The sequence below is a fragment of the Amblyomma americanum genome, chromosome 10 (assembly GCF_052857255.1).
Source record: "Amblyomma americanum isolate KBUSLIRL-KWMA chromosome 10, ASM5285725v1, whole genome shotgun sequence".
Lineage (NCBI taxonomy): Eukaryota > Metazoa > Arthropoda > Arachnida > Ixodida > Ixodidae > Amblyomma > Amblyomma americanum.
Window position 1 is genome coordinate 96558057 of NC_135506.1, and position 17914 is coordinate 96575970.

Genomic DNA, 17914 nt, shown 5'->3' on the forward strand with positions numbered 1-17914 from the left:
ATTCGGTATATTGAGATTTACGTTCAATAACTATTAGTCAGTAAAAATAATAATTACGCTCTTACTCTATGATCGAAAGTCCATAAGGACATGCTCTGTCCACATTTCATGTCCACAGCCCGTAATGACACATCTTGTCCACGACATCCATGAGGCAACAAATATTAAACATTAAAAACCTTGCATACACCACTGAAGACCTTGGATGCAGGTGAGTGCGAAATACCGTCTCAATTTAATCGTAGGTTGCACTTGCCGGTCTGGCTGGCTTCACCACAGTTACGATGAGCCCGTACGCTTCTTCTTCGCAATCACTGAGCAGCACAGCTCTTTTCTTCTCTTCTTTCGTTATATTTTTTGCGTCGCAGAGTTTCATTTGCTCGAAGTAATCGTCCCATGACGCCTTAGTGCCGAGACGATACTCAGCTATCCAAACCGACGGCCACCGCCGTCACTGTCTCGTCGCCAACTGTTGTGCATCAGTCGGACGCCAGGGTGGAACTGAACAGTTGTTTAATGATGCAGTTCCCTTTTATAGGATGATGAACATGTGATCCGCCGACTCCAGCTTGTGTGGCTGATAAGGGACATTTATAGAAAAGCACTGTCAGTACGAACATGCGATATCAGCTCACAACACCCAGCCATGCCGCCTGTCGCTGAATTAGGGAGCCGCAGAGGCTTTCACGCACGTTAGCCGGTCTAATCTGTTCTACCTTTTTCTCTCAACCGAGCGGCTGTAGCTGGGAGGCGAAATGTTCTGTGGAAGAGAGCTCAGACACGATTCATTCTGCGAGCGGCCGGAGAAACAAACTTATAAACCAAAATACCCGCGGCCATCTTATACCCTTCATGATGGCTCAGAGGTTAGAGCGCTCGGCTACTGAGCCGAAAGCTGTGGGTTCGAAGCCGGCCTCGGCGGCCACGTTTAGATAGAGGCGCAACGCAAAAGGCGCACGTCTGCTGTGCTATGTCGGTGCACGGTAAAGATCCCGAAGTGCTCAAAATTATTCAGCAGCCCTCCACTGCGCAACTTTTTGTTCCTTTCTTCTTTCACTGCCTACTTTATCGCTTCTGGATAACATAAATCGACTCAGAACGAAGTCGGCGGCGGGGCAGGACAGAGTGAGCAATAAGATGCTAAGGATCTTGGACGATCAATCCATCAACAGCCTGGCGGCCTACATGCAAACCTGCTGACAAAAGGGTGAGATTCGCGAGGACTGGAAGACGGCTAAAATAATCCTGATGCCTAAACAAGAGAATAAGGTATACGGCTGGAGAATCACGGACCACTCACGCTCTCTTCGTGCGCAGGGAAACTCATAGAGCACGTCGTGCTGACCCCCCTAAACAAATGTGTGGAAGATCATGACCACTATCATGATGCGATGATTGGTTTGCGCCCGCACCTCTCTGCGTGCACATAATGCGGCAGTTAAAGCATCAAGCTCCAAACAAACATACGAGAGATACCAGAGTGATAGTCGGACTCGACGGGGCAAAAGGGTTCGATAACGTCAGTCATGCGGCCAACCTTAAGAACCTGCAAAAACTGAATGTGGAAAAAAGTATATACAGCTACATCCGTAACTTCCACTCTGGGAGAAGGGCACACATCACGTTGGGAGTGAGCGCTTCAAAAGTTATCAGGCTTGGCAACAAAGGCACCCCGAAAGGGTCGCTGTTGTCTCCGAGCATTTTCAAGATCGCCTTGATAGACCTCCCGAAGAGACTCGACAAAAGAGAAAACCTGGCCCACAGACAGTACGCAAACGACATCACGCTCTGGATAGACAAGCGCAGAGACAGGAAAATTGAGGGAACCTCCCAGCAAGCAGTGAACGCGATAGAAGAGTACCTAGAAAGCAAAGGATTGACTGTTTGGCGGATAAAACGGAACTCCTAGTGCTAAAGCCCTCCGTACCACTCCGGAGGGTGCCAGAACCCAAGCTCTAAATATCAGTTGGAGAGCCAAGATTTCCAGGGTGCAGTCCGTACGCATCATGGGACTCCGACTGTAGGAAAATGGAAGAAACACTTCGACTATTGCGAGGATGGAGAGCAGCGTGTAGCAGGCGTACAGACGTATTCCGCGCATAGCCAACAAGAACACCGCCATGCGAGTGGCCAATTTTCTAAGACTGATACAAGTATCTGTACTCAGTCGCATACGGTGTGTACTGTGACGCATTTAAAACACAGCAAATAAGAAAGCAAAAGCTCGATTCACTCATCCACAAGAGCACTAAGACAGCGCTGGGACTACCGATCTGTGAGTCCACAGAAAAGACGATGAAGCTTGCAGTCTCAAGGACACTCGACGAACTCATAGAGGCGGCCTCAACGGCGCAGCATCAAGGACATCTGACAACAAAAGGGTGTACTAGACAAGGTAGACATCACAAGCGAATGCGAATAGGGAAGAAGAGTGGATATTTTCAGCGATGTAAGAGACACGACAAAGATGTCGACACTTCCCAAGAACATGAATCCGGCCTTCTATCAAGGGAAAAGAAGGGGTTGAACGGATACCTTGCAAAAGAAGTGCGGGGGACGGGTGGATGTGGAGTATATGGACGCAGCCGAGTACTAGCATCAGAATGCCATGACGGCGGTGGTGGCCGATGAAGACAAGAGCATGAAAGCGTGCTGTGCTTTCAGGAGTTCATCTATTGTCGCGGCAGAGTTTTCGATAGCTCTTGTGGCAGTTCAGAAAGGAATTAAAGTGAATGTTATTGGCTCGAAGAGCATTGTACACAACTTCAGCAGAGGCAGGGTCTCTGCAGAAGTGGGTAGAATACTGGAGGTGGGAACAGGGGTAGATCAGCCAATTTTGCTGGCCTGGAAAGCCGCACACGGCAATGAAAGAGCACACGAGCTTGACCGAGGCCTCACTTGCCGAGCGAGCTCAAGCTCTCCGGCGAACGAACTGATAGCAATAGAAAAGGATAAGATGCTCACCTATGGTGAACTCGGCAGTACTACAGATTAACTAGAAAGGGATGTCCGCAAGCGGATAGCAAACTTATTAAAAGGAGCAAATAGCTAGGAGTAAACTCCAGGTCGGGGTAGTTCTATACCTATGAATTTAGGGCAATTCAATGCTAGATGCAATCACTGAGACCAATGCGCGAGCATGGTACACATTGTCTAGGGCAATTCAATGCTAGATGCAATCACTGAGACCAATGCGCGAGCATGGTACACATGGTCTGGATATGCCCACGATACAAAGACAGCACACGAACACCAGACTCATGGGAGGCACTGATGCCCAACCAAGAACAGAAGTTCAAAGAAACATCGTCAATCAAGCTTTGGTTACGGCCCACGCCTAGCGGGAGGGAAGAGGAAAAAGTCCTGTGACCCCCCGATTCATCGACTCTAAAATAAAGTTTTTAAATCTATCCATCTCTTACGGCACGGTTCAGATGTCCACGGAGATGTGAGACCGATACTACGCCATTTTCGTTCCATGAAAAGCAATTTTCAGTTTTAATTTTCTGCGTTATTGCCGCGCCTACCATTTCTACATTCTTTTAGCAGCTCTCTCCAGGAAAAGTTAAAGAAAATTACAGGCGTTTTGGCATTGCTAACAACTAAATATGTTGTGAAAGCATAAGTTTTTTGGAGTTGGGTATCACTGTCACGTACCTGAAGTTCGATTGAGGTGTCCACTGACCCATAGAGCCGGTAATACACGTCTTGAACTTTATCATCGCTAATTCCAATTTACCCTATGTATGCCGGATCATTCCATGCGAACGCATGTATCGTACACATATCTGTCGATAACGATACATAACTCAGAGCGCGAATATCATAGTTTGATAGCAGTATTAGTTGATGAAGAAGATGAAGTGCAAAGCACAGTGGGAGTGTGTGTTGCAGTTGAACACGAGGCGCGTTAAGTATCCATGTCCAGCTTCACACACACCGATGAGCCTGTTTGACCTCGTGAAGCAGTGCTTTCGAACTAAACGTAAAATTGAAAGAGAGAGGGTGTCCGGGGCAGAAGAGCTTAGCTGGTCTTAAAGCCAAAGAAAATAATTGAGAGGACACTCCTCGCGCTCATGCTGCCGAGGCTTGTCGTCGACGAAAACCACTTATGCTTGCCACCGTGAAAGGATCCTTTCGTGTGCGTACCCAGACCGAGAAACAGCGGGCGTCAAAGAACTCGCTTCAGAGAGTGCCGCGCCGGTGACAACACGTAAAAGGCAAAGCTTGAACTTGTAAAACTGCTGTCCCGGGGAACGTTAGTGTAGGAGGACCGCGCTGAAGCGTGATCATAGGAAGCGTCAGGACGAAGCAGCCGCCACCGCTGCCGCCGCCAAGCCACTGGCTCACCCCCGATTATTTGTTTGGGCTGTTGACTAGTTAAGCCAAATTGTTTAGCAAATTGCTTCTACTAACGTACTGAATTTTCATTTCCTTTGAGATTACGCTGGCTGTCGTTTACTGTTCGCGAAAGGATTTTTTTACACTTTAGCCCCTACCACCAAGCGCACGCCTTTGAGCTTATTGCTTGACTTTGCAAGGCAAAGATCTGCTTGTTTGGCAAGATGGGCAATGCACTTTATATAATGATAAACAAAAGAGAACGATGGTTGATAACGGCTGATGGTGCGAACTGTGATGACATAAGCGCCACTGCTGTTAAGACAATGTAATAATTAGGGTTTTTATGGAGCCGTGTTGCAGAATTTGTAGACTCAATCCCCGTTATCATCACTACAAATTTCGTACAGCTCCGAACTGCCGCCAAAATTTTAAATTCAGCGTTATTGCTGTTCTTGTCAGGCGAGGAAATATAGGGTTTATATCGGAAGTCGTAGAAACTCGCAATCGCTTCTCCATTTTTTAATATTGCTCTAGCTACTTTTGTTACACTATTTCTAATGTTCTCAATCAGGTTTAATTTGAGTGCAGCCAAGAAAAGAGGTGATTGTCCTTTTCGGCGGCCGCTCTGCAAGTTTCTTGCTATTAGCGCCGCCAACTTGGTCAACTTCTGTGAGTGCAAGGAAGAGTGATAATGTTTCCTTTAGAAATCTTCAAGTGCCTCCCTGACTACCGGACTGCCGTCACCCCCCTTGACGATATTCCAGTTTCGTAATTGTTGGCGAGAACGCATTTTGTAGCGAAAGCTACACTAGGCTAGTCAGCTGCGCATTTCGGGTAAGATTCGCTAGTCACAACTGCGCATGCGCCGTAACCATGGCAAGTAGTTGCATCGAGCCACGGCTGTTCCGCCGCTCTGCCGCGTGCGGTCGCCGCTGCTTCGCCGGCTCGTGACGTCATCAGCCTCCTCGACGCGCGTTACAGCTATGCTTAGCAACCGAGCGCGGCACACTCGCTATCGGGGACGTCATGGAAGAAGCGGCCGGTTAGTGTAACAAGCTAAATGTAGCTTTTGCTTTACATAATCAGGCTTAACGGAGTTGAGCCGCCATAATTTTTTCTGGTTCATTTTTGCAAAGAAAAAGTCTTACAAAACACAACTTTTTATACAGATTATAAATACCGCATAACATTCGTATTAAATCGGATAGCAATACATTTACCTGTGCAATACATAAAAACTGGCTACTTGCGTCCGAGGTTAACTACAGATCCGCGAATAAATTAGAAATTCAGAACATTTTTTCATGGCGTTGGCTCATGATGTCGGACACGCGCATCGTAAAGTCTTTGTCAAAAATATACAGCCCAGAGGGTTTGCTTCCAAGTCGTGTACGGGGCCATTAAGCACATTTGACAGTCCTATGCTTTAGAGGGTTGAGGACTTAAGTTCCTTCAGCCTTCATGAAATTAGTGCCCATGAGTATGCAAGGGGAGTTGCGCTCCAGGGCTCAGAAGTAGACCCATTTGACTATATATTTTTGAAAAAGACTCTACAATAAGAACAAAACCTGCACTGTAAGGTCACCTCACTTGATATGGCGTAATATCGCAAGGTCCGGAGCATATAAATGTTTTATAAAAATGAGCACCTCGGAAGTCATTTTCGACAAATGGTAGAGTTCTGCGTTAATGAGCTGAAATACCTATCCCAAGAAAAAGCTTCATCAATCTTTCCCACCTGTGCGCACTCCTGCCGTGCGCTCTCAGACACACCTGGATCGTGTAGGGGTAGCCATTTCGGTCTCTCAGGCGATGCTGTCGATTTAACTTGGCAAGCTCTGCCAGAGACCAGCTACCAAGTAACAAAAAGGTAGTCCTTTTGGTGCCCAGCTTGGGCCGGTCCCAAGCCAGAGTATGGGTCCGAGTGAAATGTTCGAAAACCACTTTAAATAGTAGAGATTATGAAGAGGAATTTCTAGTCACTCATAACAAGAAATATAACAGCAACAATGCAACATATGCAAAGTAACACAAGGTAGACACTACAACACAAGAGTTATCTTGCACGAAAGTGCACTAACACAAGAGAGAGGCAAATAAAATAGAACAGTGTTCGCTGCCGGGCACTCGCTGTGTTCGCTGCCGACGACCGGAAGGTCACGATGGGGCAAACCCGAAGAATGGCGCGCGTTTCCTCGCTGGTAGATGGCTGGGCGAGTGTTGTGGATTGCGAGTGGAGCGCTTGTCCGAACCTTGCACTATGGCACCGGCTGACGGGCGGCGTTAAACATTATTCATGTATAAGGCACACCGCGCCTATTTGTTACTTTGCTCGAAGGCAGGCGTGCACGTAGACGTAGCGACCACCGCTTGGCAGCCGAGGGCCGCACTATCGGTTGAAATTTGAGTGCTCTCTCTCTACGGAGACTTGAGAAGGAGCTCAAAGGGATGAGAAAGACGAAAAAACTCAGCTGTCCCCAATTCCTTATAATTTCCACAACCCCACTCATGTTTCCCATATGCCACTCCTGCGTCCCAATCCAATCTACTACTTCCTAGGGGAGATCAGGGAGTCTCCCCGGACCGCTCTCCGGCGATGGGCCACTATAGTAGTAATTTCCTCCTATTCATTTCTTTATACCTTCGGATGGCGAAATTCCAGTTGCCCATGGGCCACATCTTTTTTATTACTATTATGATTATTCCCGTTATACACATGTGGTGCTGTTGAGGCATTTTTTTCTCTTTCATTTTGTTGCCTCAACATACTTTATGTGCATTTGCTCCTTCACCATCCCACTGGGCGCGCATCGCGATTGGCCAGGCGTGGATAGAGGCTTCTAGAAAGCTCCGGTCGCGTCTTTCCGACCAGGAGCCACCGCGCACAAGCGAAGAGAAGGGAATCACTTACTGTCCTCTGCCACGTCATCACCGAACGCGCGCGCTGAAGCTCTTCCGCCACTCGATGCACCCGCACAAGAACATCAGCCCGCCCATGTCACAGCTACACTACGCCTCAAGGGCCAGTGCCTCAGGTCCCTCAAGTGATCACGTCTTTTTCCCGATCACTTCCACCAATAGAAAATCTCTGCCGTATTAGTGAATGTCGCCCCATCTGTAACTTTTGCGAATAGCCTGGTCACGGGGCCAGGAATTTCCATCGTCGGGAGCCAGTATCCCCTCCGCCTCCCCGAGCTGCCGGCTGCTGGCCTCCTGAAACTCTATCCTCAGCGCCAGCCAAGCAGCCGCAGTCGTCCTCTTTCGCCTGATCCCTCCACCTTCTCCACCCGGCGCTCACCTTCCCCGCATTGCCTATCTATTTCTACCATTCGCCGGTGCCCCATTCTGCCGCAAGAGGGTAACTAGATACCGCAGTTCCGGTAGCGAGAAATTTTCCGCCGGCGAAATCTCAAAGGCTTCACTCCACTCCCGACCAACAAATCGAAGCTTTTGTAGAGGGTGTTTCTGTTCTGGCGCTCGTCGATACCGGAGCCGAAGTTTCTGTGATGGCTGCAACCTTTTTGCCAATTCTAACGAAAAGTGACGGCGCCATTTGCTGGATTCTCGCTGCGGTCTGCAAGCACGCAGCCTATTGAACCGTCAGCGGCGTGCACTGCCCAAGTTTTTTATTCAGGACATTCTGTAGGCAGTGGAATTCATCACATTGCCAACCTGCTCTAAAGACATTATCTTGGATTTGGAATTTTTTGTCGCGCTGTAACGCAGTCATCAACTTTCCTCGTGCTGAACTAGAGTGACGACAGCGCTCAGCGATCCTCGTCGGCCGCTGCCATTTGTGTTGCTTCTGCCAGGCCCGCCGCTGCCGCAGAGGCCTACCTGCCTGCGTGGTTTTCTGTTCTTGTTCCCGTAACATGTGATTGCTTGCGACAGCAGTGTACTTGTACACCATCGCCTGTATTTCTTCTTCTCAAGCACCCTCACTCACCTTAATTATGCTTTACTCACCCTATAAAGCTGGCCTTACCGCGTTGTTCGTGACCAATGCGTTTTGCATATCCTTCCGGTGTGTATCGCGGTGTGTGAATCTCCACCGTCCAGCTCATTTATTCCATTCTCCACCGTAATGAGAACCACAATTTCAAGAACCCACTTGCACTAAGGGACTGCGCAGCTTCGTAGGCCTCTGTTCCTATTTGCAGCTTTGCTGCGACGGTTTCCCCTCTAACTCAGCTGCTGAGCGGCAACATGGATTTCTCTCCTTTATCGCCAGCATGCGGCGATACCTACAAAACCTTGCGCAGCCTTCAAGTGACACCACCAATCATGCGCAACTTCGACCAGTAAGCAGCCGCTGAAGTACACACAGACGCCACTGGTATTTGACTCGGTGCTGTGCTCGCTCAGCTCAAATCTTGATTCGATGAATATATAGTTGCTTATGCCAGCCGCCTCTTCACGAAAGTGAGTCCAACTAATTGGTCAGGGGTAAAGAGTTTGAAGCTGAATTATTTATCACGAAGTACTAAGGAAATTGCACATGAGATGTAGTTTCTAAAGTGGAAAAAAGCTACATACAAGTTGCTTGACTAGCCCCACCTCTCAGTAACCGACAGCGGGCACTTTAGAAGAGGTAAGCAGCGTAATTGACACAAATAAGATCAAAACTGCAATACAAGTTTGCAAACAATAGATATAGATGCAAACTACTGTATCATGTAACAAATTAAAAAAAACAGAAATTATCACAAGCATTGCACTAAAAGCGAATATGAGTCATCTTTAGAAATTGCATGAAATTTTTCTAGTGTGAGGTGACATTTAGGACTTGTGGATCGCTAGATTAGGCCATCTGAAATCCATAGTTTGCGCGATATCTTGTGACATGCCAAAGTTCTGTGTGCCTCAGTGAGCTTGAAGAAGTGTTGCTTTGCAGGTTCTCGGGTGTTGTTATAGTATGTGTGTCCCTACGTATTTAAAATTTAAGGGTTGACAGTATCTACAACTGATACAGCTTGTGTGAATTCACAATTTTGAGTTTGGTGAATAATGTAGATTTGTGGGCACCGTAAGGATGCTTTGCAAATGCTCGTAGAGCGGTTTTTTGCATCAATCTTAGCATATTTAGTACCTTCATAGTGCTATTTGTAGTGGTATATTATGTTAGGACATATATTAATTCCAAAACTTTTGTTATACCAAAATTAAATCACCCTAAAGCGCCCGGTTGGCAGTGAAAAATGTTTGCCCTATGTAGTCGTCGTTTTTGATGACTGTTAAGTCAGATGGCGGGTCCCCCCCCCCCTAAACCCAACGATTTTAACGTTATTTGCTCTGTCTTTGAACAACAGGGAGGCGACATTAATAAGAAAGCCGTTGTCTAAACCCTGAATGTAAATTTTGTTTTATCGTATGAGTGGCCAACCATCAAACGTCTTGAACGGGAAGTAACTGTTCCAGGATATGCGTGCTTGCCCAAAGATTGGCTGCACATCCAAAATACGGCCACAAAATCGGGAGCATCGTCAAGAAAAAAAAGCGAACGAAAGGTTAAGTTCAGAAACCAGTTCTTGCCGGCTTCCTCGCGGAGAAAATAATTGGCAGCAGAATAATTGCTGCTTGAGCCCACGCTAATGAAAACAAGCAGTTTAAAGGTCAGTTTCCCATATCCAAAATACCAAGCTTTCCCTCAGAGGAAGGCTATAGATATTCTCATCGTTGAGTATTTTTTAGATGAAAAAACGTTTATTGTCGGCTTGAGTTATAAATGTGTTTGTTGATGTTGTTAGGTGGCCGTCAGTGGAGACTGATGGCGACCTCTTCGGCTCTCATGACCACCTGTACTTGGGTTTCCAGGTCAAAGCTGAGCAACAAGGTCTCTCACGGGCCCTGGAGCGCGAGCCTCTTGAGCGATATTGGTGGGGGATCTCTCGGACAGTCCCAGAAGATGTGGTCTACGGTGGCTTTGTCGCCGCATTTGCTGCACTCCGGCTTAAATCTATCCGGGTACACATGGCTTAGGACAGCTGGATTTTTGTTTGAAGTTGGCTCCACAGTACTTCCTGTTCTTTGTTTAGACTTTTATGCGGAGCAGGGAAGGTAAGCCTTTCTAGCCGGAAATGCTGAGTAATTTCATGGTAGGTATTAAGGCCGTCTCTCGTCATTTCGACGTCCGAGTTAAAGTCCACAGCTCGGCCGATAGATCCTCGAGCTTTATCGTGGGCTGTCTCGTTTCCCGGGTTGGACGAGTGAGCCGGTACCCAAACCAATTCCACGTCTGTCCTGTCTTTCGGGTAATTCCTTAGAATTCCCAAGGAGATGAGAGATATTCTGCCCTTGACGGCGAAATTGCCAATGGCTGCTTTTGAATCGCTGACAATCACTTCTGCTCGCGGGTTTGTCAACGCCAAGGCGATTGCCGCTTCTTCGGCTATTTCTGAAGAGTTGGTGCGTACTGCCGCGTTTGCTATGAGTTGGTCTTCCTCGGTCACCGCAGCTATCGTGAATGCTTTCTCGGGTGTTGGGTAAGCTGCCGCGTCTACGTAGACTACGTCCTGTCGGCCCTCAAGTTTCTTAGCTAGGGCTTTTGCTCTGGCCTTGCGTTTTCCTTCGTGATGGATGGGGTGCATGTTTTTCGGCAATGGTTTTACCGTGATTGTCCTTCGGAGGTTGGACGGGATTTTTCGAGTATCCGCGTTTAGCGGTTCCGCGTTTATTCCGAGCCTTTCTAGGATTGCTCTACCCGCATTGGTTCTAGTGAGGCTGAGCTCTTGCATTCTACGATGGGCCTGTCAATTCGTCTAGCGTGTTGTGTAGGCCGAGTTGCAGTAATTTCTCAGTAGAGGTGTTGACTGGTAGACCTAGGGCTGCCTTGAAGGCCTGCCTGATGAGTCCTTCAATTCTAAGTTTCTCAGCGTTGTATAACTGTAGATAGGGGAGGGCGTAATTCATCCTGCTGATGACAAAGGCTTGCACCAAACGACATAGATCTTTTTCTTTAACTCCTGTTCTCCTGTTCGCTATGCGTCGGATCAGTCTAATGGTTTGGTGAACTCAGGCGTTTAATGTTTCGATTATTTCGGTATTTTGGCGGTTCTTTTGGATTATCATTCCAAGGATTTGCATGGAACTCACTTGTCTTATTACTTTTCTTTGCACTTGTATGCTTATGTTGGCTGGCGGGAGGCTGGATTTCTGTCCTCTTGGAATGTCTCTTAATTAGGAGCTCTGATTTGGGATGAGCACATTCCAGTCCTACCGTTTTAACGTGGGCTTCTATGGTATCGACGGCCCTTTGTAGGGTCTCTTCTATTTCCCCGTCATTTCCCTTCGTAATCCAGAGGGTAATATCGTCGGCATAGAAAGTGTGTCTGAGATTAGGGATGGCCTCGAGGTGTTTCGGTAGTTCTACGAGGGCCAGGTTAAATAATAACTGCGAGAGTACCGAGCCCTGCGGGGTCCCCCGACAGCCCATGCGTATAGGATCCGAGATCACCCCACCGAGCGATATCTCTGCCGTCCTTTGGTCCAGAAACGATCTTATGTAATTGAAGGTTCTGAGTCCTGGATTTAGCCTCGATAGGTTAGTGAGGATGGCCTCGTGTGACACGTTGCCAAAGACCTTGTTTAAGTCTAATCCATGGATAGCTCTCGTGTTCTTGCTTTTGGGGATTACATCTTCACTAAGTTGAATCATGACGTCCTGCGTGGAAAGTTAGGCTGTAAAGCCTAGCATGGAGGGGGGTAGGAAGTCGTTATCCTCCGCGTATCCCTGGAGTCTGTTTAGAGCCACGTGTTCCATTGGTTTACCTAAACAAGATGCAAGGAAGATGGGTATTAAGTTTTGGGCTGTTAGCTTCTTGCCTGGTTTTGGTATAAAGATGGTTCTGGCGTGTTTTCATTCTTGAGGTATTTCACCCTCCTGCCAGAGTTTGTTGATTAGGTCATTTAGGGCAGTCACTGTGTAAGGTCTAGATTTCTCAACATTTTGTTGGTGACGCCGTCGGGTCCTGAGGCTTATGTCGTTTTTAGTTGGCTCATGACTGGCCATACTTCCGCCGTGCTGAATTCCTGGTCTAATCCTTTGGTTCGGCTCGCCCTTATACCAGGGAAGAGGGTTGGTGGATTGCGTGGTGTTTAGGTATCTATCCTTAAATTCTTTGATCTATTCTTCTGTGTTACCTTCATATTTGTGTGCTTCTTGAGCAAGTCTATTGCGTTGAACCGATTTGGTCTGTGTGGGGTGGAGTAAGCGTCGCAGCAGAAGCTACGTGTTTTTCTTACCAGGTGCCCGTTCGTGGTGTCGCGTACCTGTCCCCACTGCTGTCTTTCCAGTTCGGACGCGTACGCTTCTATCTTCCTTTGCAGCTGTGTTATCCTCTTACTGAGGGCGCGATTGTGTTTTTGTTTTTTCCACCTCAGCTGTAAGCTCAGGTGGGCTTCGCAAATGTGTTTCAATTTGAAGTCGGTCGTGTGTTGCGAGGTTATCGCCTCTGTGTCCTCTGTGGTGGCTTTTACATCTTCCTTCAAGGCGCGGGTCCACTCGTTCAGGTTGCCGATTTCTTTCGGAGCGGTTTTGTCCCTAACTTTGCGGAAGCGGTCCCAATCTGTGTCTCGTTTTTAATGGGGGAGGTTTGTATGGGGTCGCCTCGAAGGTTGTTTCCACTATGTAGTCGTCGCTTCCTAACGTGATGCCTGTATTTAATGTTTTTAATGTTTTTACTGAGGGCAAGATCGGGGGTTGTGTCCATGCTGACGCTATTACCTATCCTAGTAGGCCTTTTGACGTCGTTAAGAATCGTTATACCCTCGTCTTGTATGGACTGCCATAGCGCCGTTCCGTTTACGTGCGCTATCCTGTATCCCCAGGCCGGGTGTTGCGCGTTGAAATTGCCTATCACTACAAGTTGGGATTTCCCTGCTTGTTTTATGGCCTTAGGGATAATGTCGGAGGTTGCTTTAGTTCTGTCCTTGCGTGAACTATAGATGTTAAGAATGTAGACGTTTCCATCCCCTTTTCTGCGCGGCGGGATTTCCACTAGCGTGTGCTGGACCTTTGTGTCTTCGATTTCGTGTTGTATGGCTGCGATGTTGCGTTCAACGAAAGTCGCGGTGACCGAGATACGTCTTTTCGGATCCGTGTTTGGGGGAATGTAAGGCGTGTATCCCGTTAATTTGATCGAGTAACTGGCTTCATGTAGCGCTATGACATCCTGTTTTTCGGATAGCTGATGAATATGGAACTGCAGGTTGCCGCGTTTGTTTTTGTAGCCCCTGCAGTTCCACTGCCAGATCTTAATTTTCTGAGGTCGAGGGACCATACTGAGTTGTTGGAAGGGGGCTTCGTGGCAGTTGCTGCAGGAGCATTTGCACGGTTGTTTCTAGAGCCGTGAGGCGGTCTAGTGCTGTTAGGCGTTGTAGGATTTATTGGAGTGTCTGCCCGTCTAGTGAGAGATTGTGTTTGGTTTCCTGGTTGTCTTTTTTAAGTTTGTCTAATCTCTCGTTTATGCGCGCAGTGCCTTTAGAGGTGACGGTGGTTTTTGTTTTGGGCTGCGGCTCACCCTCTGAAGATGGCTCAGCTACTCTTTTCTCGTTAGCATCTATGTCTGTCGACGCCTGTCTCTTTAGCGTAAAAATTCCTCTTACATTTCCGCTTTGAAAGGTTCAAAAAAGACCTCCTCCAGCAACTTGTTAGCCTCTGTGGGGGACTGAAAATCCTAAGTTGAGTTTTAAAATTACGAGTATTTCAGTAGGTCTTGGAGTCCACGGTACAACCATTAGTGCGACCGAGACGCATGCACTGTTTATAAGAAAACAGTTTAAACAGGAATTGCTGGAATTCTAGTTAATTATTTTTAGTTCGCGCAGTTTGCAGGGGACATTCGCGCACCAGCCTGAATCTTGCCTGACGCAGCGCCAGCCCTATCCGCCTTTTAAGTTCGTCCTCGTGTTTCGCGCGCCGGACTAAGAACCGTTAGCAAGAATTCTAGCTTTGTGTATAAATTATGGGAAGAGGTAACTTGCCGGATAGCTGCGTTGCGGAAAGCGCTAATCACGGAACGTGCTTGAGGGAGCCGGCTTGAACTCTTCTAAATTCTTTCTCTACTGGTTAGTCGCGTCACGTCTCATTCTCCGTACAACGATTTATAAGATGTTCCGGGACAGAGCCCCCGCCCCTGCCACAGGTACCAGCTCATGACTCTTACGCAGATCACCTAATCCATGAGCGAACCAAAACTGCAGATGGCGGGCAACCGTTATCGTCGATCACCACTTTAATTTTTGGTGCCCAGTGTTGAGTACAATTAAAGATATTCCGTATATCTTTAGAGATCAGCGTTTGGTTTCGCTCCATCCCACATTAGAAAGATCATACCTCGCAAGAATGATCAGTTCTAGACATGCATTGCGATACATGATCATGCAAATTATCTACAGTAACAACACCGTTGCATTTGCACCGAAGTGGCTAACACGTTCGTGTAAAATTCTGGCACTTCAGTTGTATTACCGCAAACTCATAAACACTGTCACTCACGTCATGACGTTCTTTATAAACTTGTGACGGCGCCGGACACGCATAATGCCTGCCGCCAAAACTTCTCGCGTCAACGTTCGCGCGCTGCATCGTGCAGCATCTTGCATCATTGCATCGAATTATTCATAGGCGCTCTGAACAATGATTTTTACGTACATTTAGTAAAACATTGCTTGTGTCTTATGCTGCCGGCTTGCTCTGTGCGATGTGGCTGTGCCCGCTTCAAGCTGGCGTGGTTCCATGCAGGAGAAATTTTTGACATGCCCTGAACCTCTGCTAGGTGACAATTAAGTCACATGGGCAAAAAAAAACATTTTCGGCAGAGCATTCCAACTTAGAGGTGATGAACTCTTGGCGGTGATAGTGTCGGGTTAGCACTCGTCTAGTTACAATCACTGCTTTATTAAGGCGAAAGCCTTTTAATGGCTGATGCTCTCGGTCACGACCGTGTCCGTCCGTCCGTCCGTCCGTCCGTTACGCTCTTCAGCAGCTCGATAAGAAAAAAAATCTTTTTGCACGATGGGATTTCGACCACCTTCCGTCCGTTCCGCAGCTTAGTGTGCCAAAGACTGCGCTCATGCCAGCGCGTATGCAAGTTATCCTTGGCTAGGAAGCTGGAGAGTGTTTGTGGAAAGGCGTCTCGCGTCATATCAGACGGATGCCTATCAAACGCCCCCCATTGTCTCCATCATTTAAGACTCATAAACAATTGTGAACTTAATAACATCTTAACCACACATCACTGGCACAAGCAGGAACACCACGCTAAAGGCTTTCGCCTCCCCGCACATTAAGTCAACAATGTGCAACCCTCAATTTTTCCGCGATTCATGATCCGGTACTATTAAGACAGCACGGACGTCGGGCCTGCTTAGCACGATCGAGAGGGTAGAACGATATCATTTACAGGAATTGAAAACACCCGATATGATTCAAACCATTAAGATAGATGTGGTGCGAGTTTTGGTGCCCCACCTTTTTCGAAATATTCCATCCTTATTGCGCCCCTTTTTAGATAGTTTTTCTGCAGTTAGTGGCAGGGAAATTTGTACTGTTAATTACGGTGGGATAGATCTGAATCAGTTCTTCGGTCTTGGCGGCATCCAGTGCCCAGCTTATGATCTTCTATGCAGCCGGGTACGAGCGGGGTCACAAGGGTGCGCACAACTACTATTGCGATCATTCTTTTGGCAATGGTTTTTTAATATCTGTAGTAAGTTGCTGTAGTTTCCGCAAAATTTTTGGGATTGACCGGTGAATATTGTGAAGTAAGCAAGGGTTAGCGAATGTTATGGCTTGTTGTTAACACTGAAGTTCAAATCTACTTAGAGAGAGGTGGATCAGAGGACATTAGTGTTCGCCCATTTGTAGTATTGCGTGATTTCATTACAGGTTTATGCAGGTTTTCTGCCCCCTTGATCATCCTCTTTTCTAGGTTCTTGATGGTTGAAGCTCGATCCGCGGCAGACGCGTATTAAATTCCTGGTTAGGAATATTTAACATGAGCCCCGATATGTTTCTTTTTCAATTAGGAAAATATTATTAAATTTTGGGCGCCTTTCTGTTGATGAAGTATTGAAAATTTGCACATGGCGTGCTTAAAAGTCGGCCTATGTGGTGGCTCCTTCTGTAGTAGTCATTGCTTGCGCGATGGTGTCCTCTTCCGCCTATGGCGGTAAAACGTTTCCACGGATGGGCAGTTTATCTTTCCCTGTTTTAGACTGTAACTATCGCTCTCAAGCGGTAATGAGCTTTACATACAGCCTCGCCGGTACAGGCTAGGCCAGGACGCGAATGTGTCGGGAATTTAGAGCGCAGGACTGTTCAAGACATCATACTTCGTGCTGTTTTGTCTGCTTCTTTTTATGTACCTTACTAACGACATAAAGGTGGAGGTTTCTGCAGATGTCGGTTTTTGGAGTACCTTGTTTGTGGGTCAAATTGAGGGGCAGGCTGTCTACGACTATGCTGCCTGAATGCCTGAAGGAGTAGCGGCGCGTCAAGTGTGGTGTGCTCTTAAGTGAGCTTCGATTAGCTCGTACACATGGTTGCGGAGTCGCAAAGAGAGAAGTTTTTCTATTCGGGAGTGATTTCGAAGGCATAGGGCTTGCTTGAAGGCTCTCCATATCAGGTGTTCATTTTATCTCTTTCAGCTGCTTTGAAAGTGAGTTATGAGGTCACGTGCACTATGCGGCTGAGAACGAAGTCTGGAATTCGGCGGACGGTTGAGCTCTTTCATACCAAAGTGCTGACCGCTTAAGTATGGCAGGTGCCACAGAATGCGCACTTTTGCCGTGTTTTGTCGTTAGATTGTTTGCAGGCCGACACTTGTAGAGTGCAGCCGGAGTCCGCGAATTCGTACTTGCGACAGGCTACCGGTATGGTTAGGGCCGCATTGTGCAACAGAATTTCGTCTCGTGGTGCTAAGTCTTTCTTGTTGCTTTGCAAAAAAGGAGCTACGATTTGTTACGGGAGCATTGTAAGCCGCATGTGGAGGCGTGTGTCTCCGTTAGTGCGCTGGGTGTAGGTGATCTTATTTCTCAGCGTCTGATCTTTTGGAGGTCGAAATATTAATCTCGTAAGCATACAGTGCGTGTCTTAATAAGGATTCTCAGAATATTTCTGCGATATATTATAGCAATGGAAACCAGCATTGGTGACAGGAAGGTGTCCAAGAGTATTGTCTTTCTCGGCCTTTTAGTGAGTCTGTTTCCTTGCGCCAGTATTTTGTTACAAAAAAAAAACAGGAATGTTCCGACGCTGCCGAGGAGTAGAGATTGGCTTCTGCGTGAACCTATCCCGAGTTTAGTTGTGGCTCCGCTGAGAAAGTCTCGGAGGTAATTGTAGAGTAGGGGCCCTCATTTGATGCCGTAGAATTTTTTAAGGTGTGGAGTGCTATGTGCTGAAAATATTCTTTCGCCCGCGTGAATTTTTGTTGTCGGATTGTGTACTTATTGATCACGCTGTTCAGTAGAGTTAAAAGGCAAGGCCAGAGCAAGTATTATTTTATCGTATTCATCGTATTTACGTATGCCCTCTGAGAGAACATCGAGATGACGCCAAGCTTGCACTTGC

At 47.3% G+C, this 17914-nt stretch overlaps 1 long non-coding RNA gene across 1 annotated transcript in view; it reads left to right on the forward strand.

Moving 5' to 3' along the window:
• Window positions 1-17914, forward strand: part of LOC144106215 (uncharacterized) — a 47361-nt gene that overhangs the window by 3123 nt on the left and 26324 nt on the right. Inside the window, exon 2 of the long non-coding RNA XR_013308933.1 lies at window positions 119-211. This is a non-coding gene — a long non-coding RNA (uncharacterized LOC144106215). The remainder of the gene's footprint in view (window positions 1-118; window positions 212-17914) is intronic.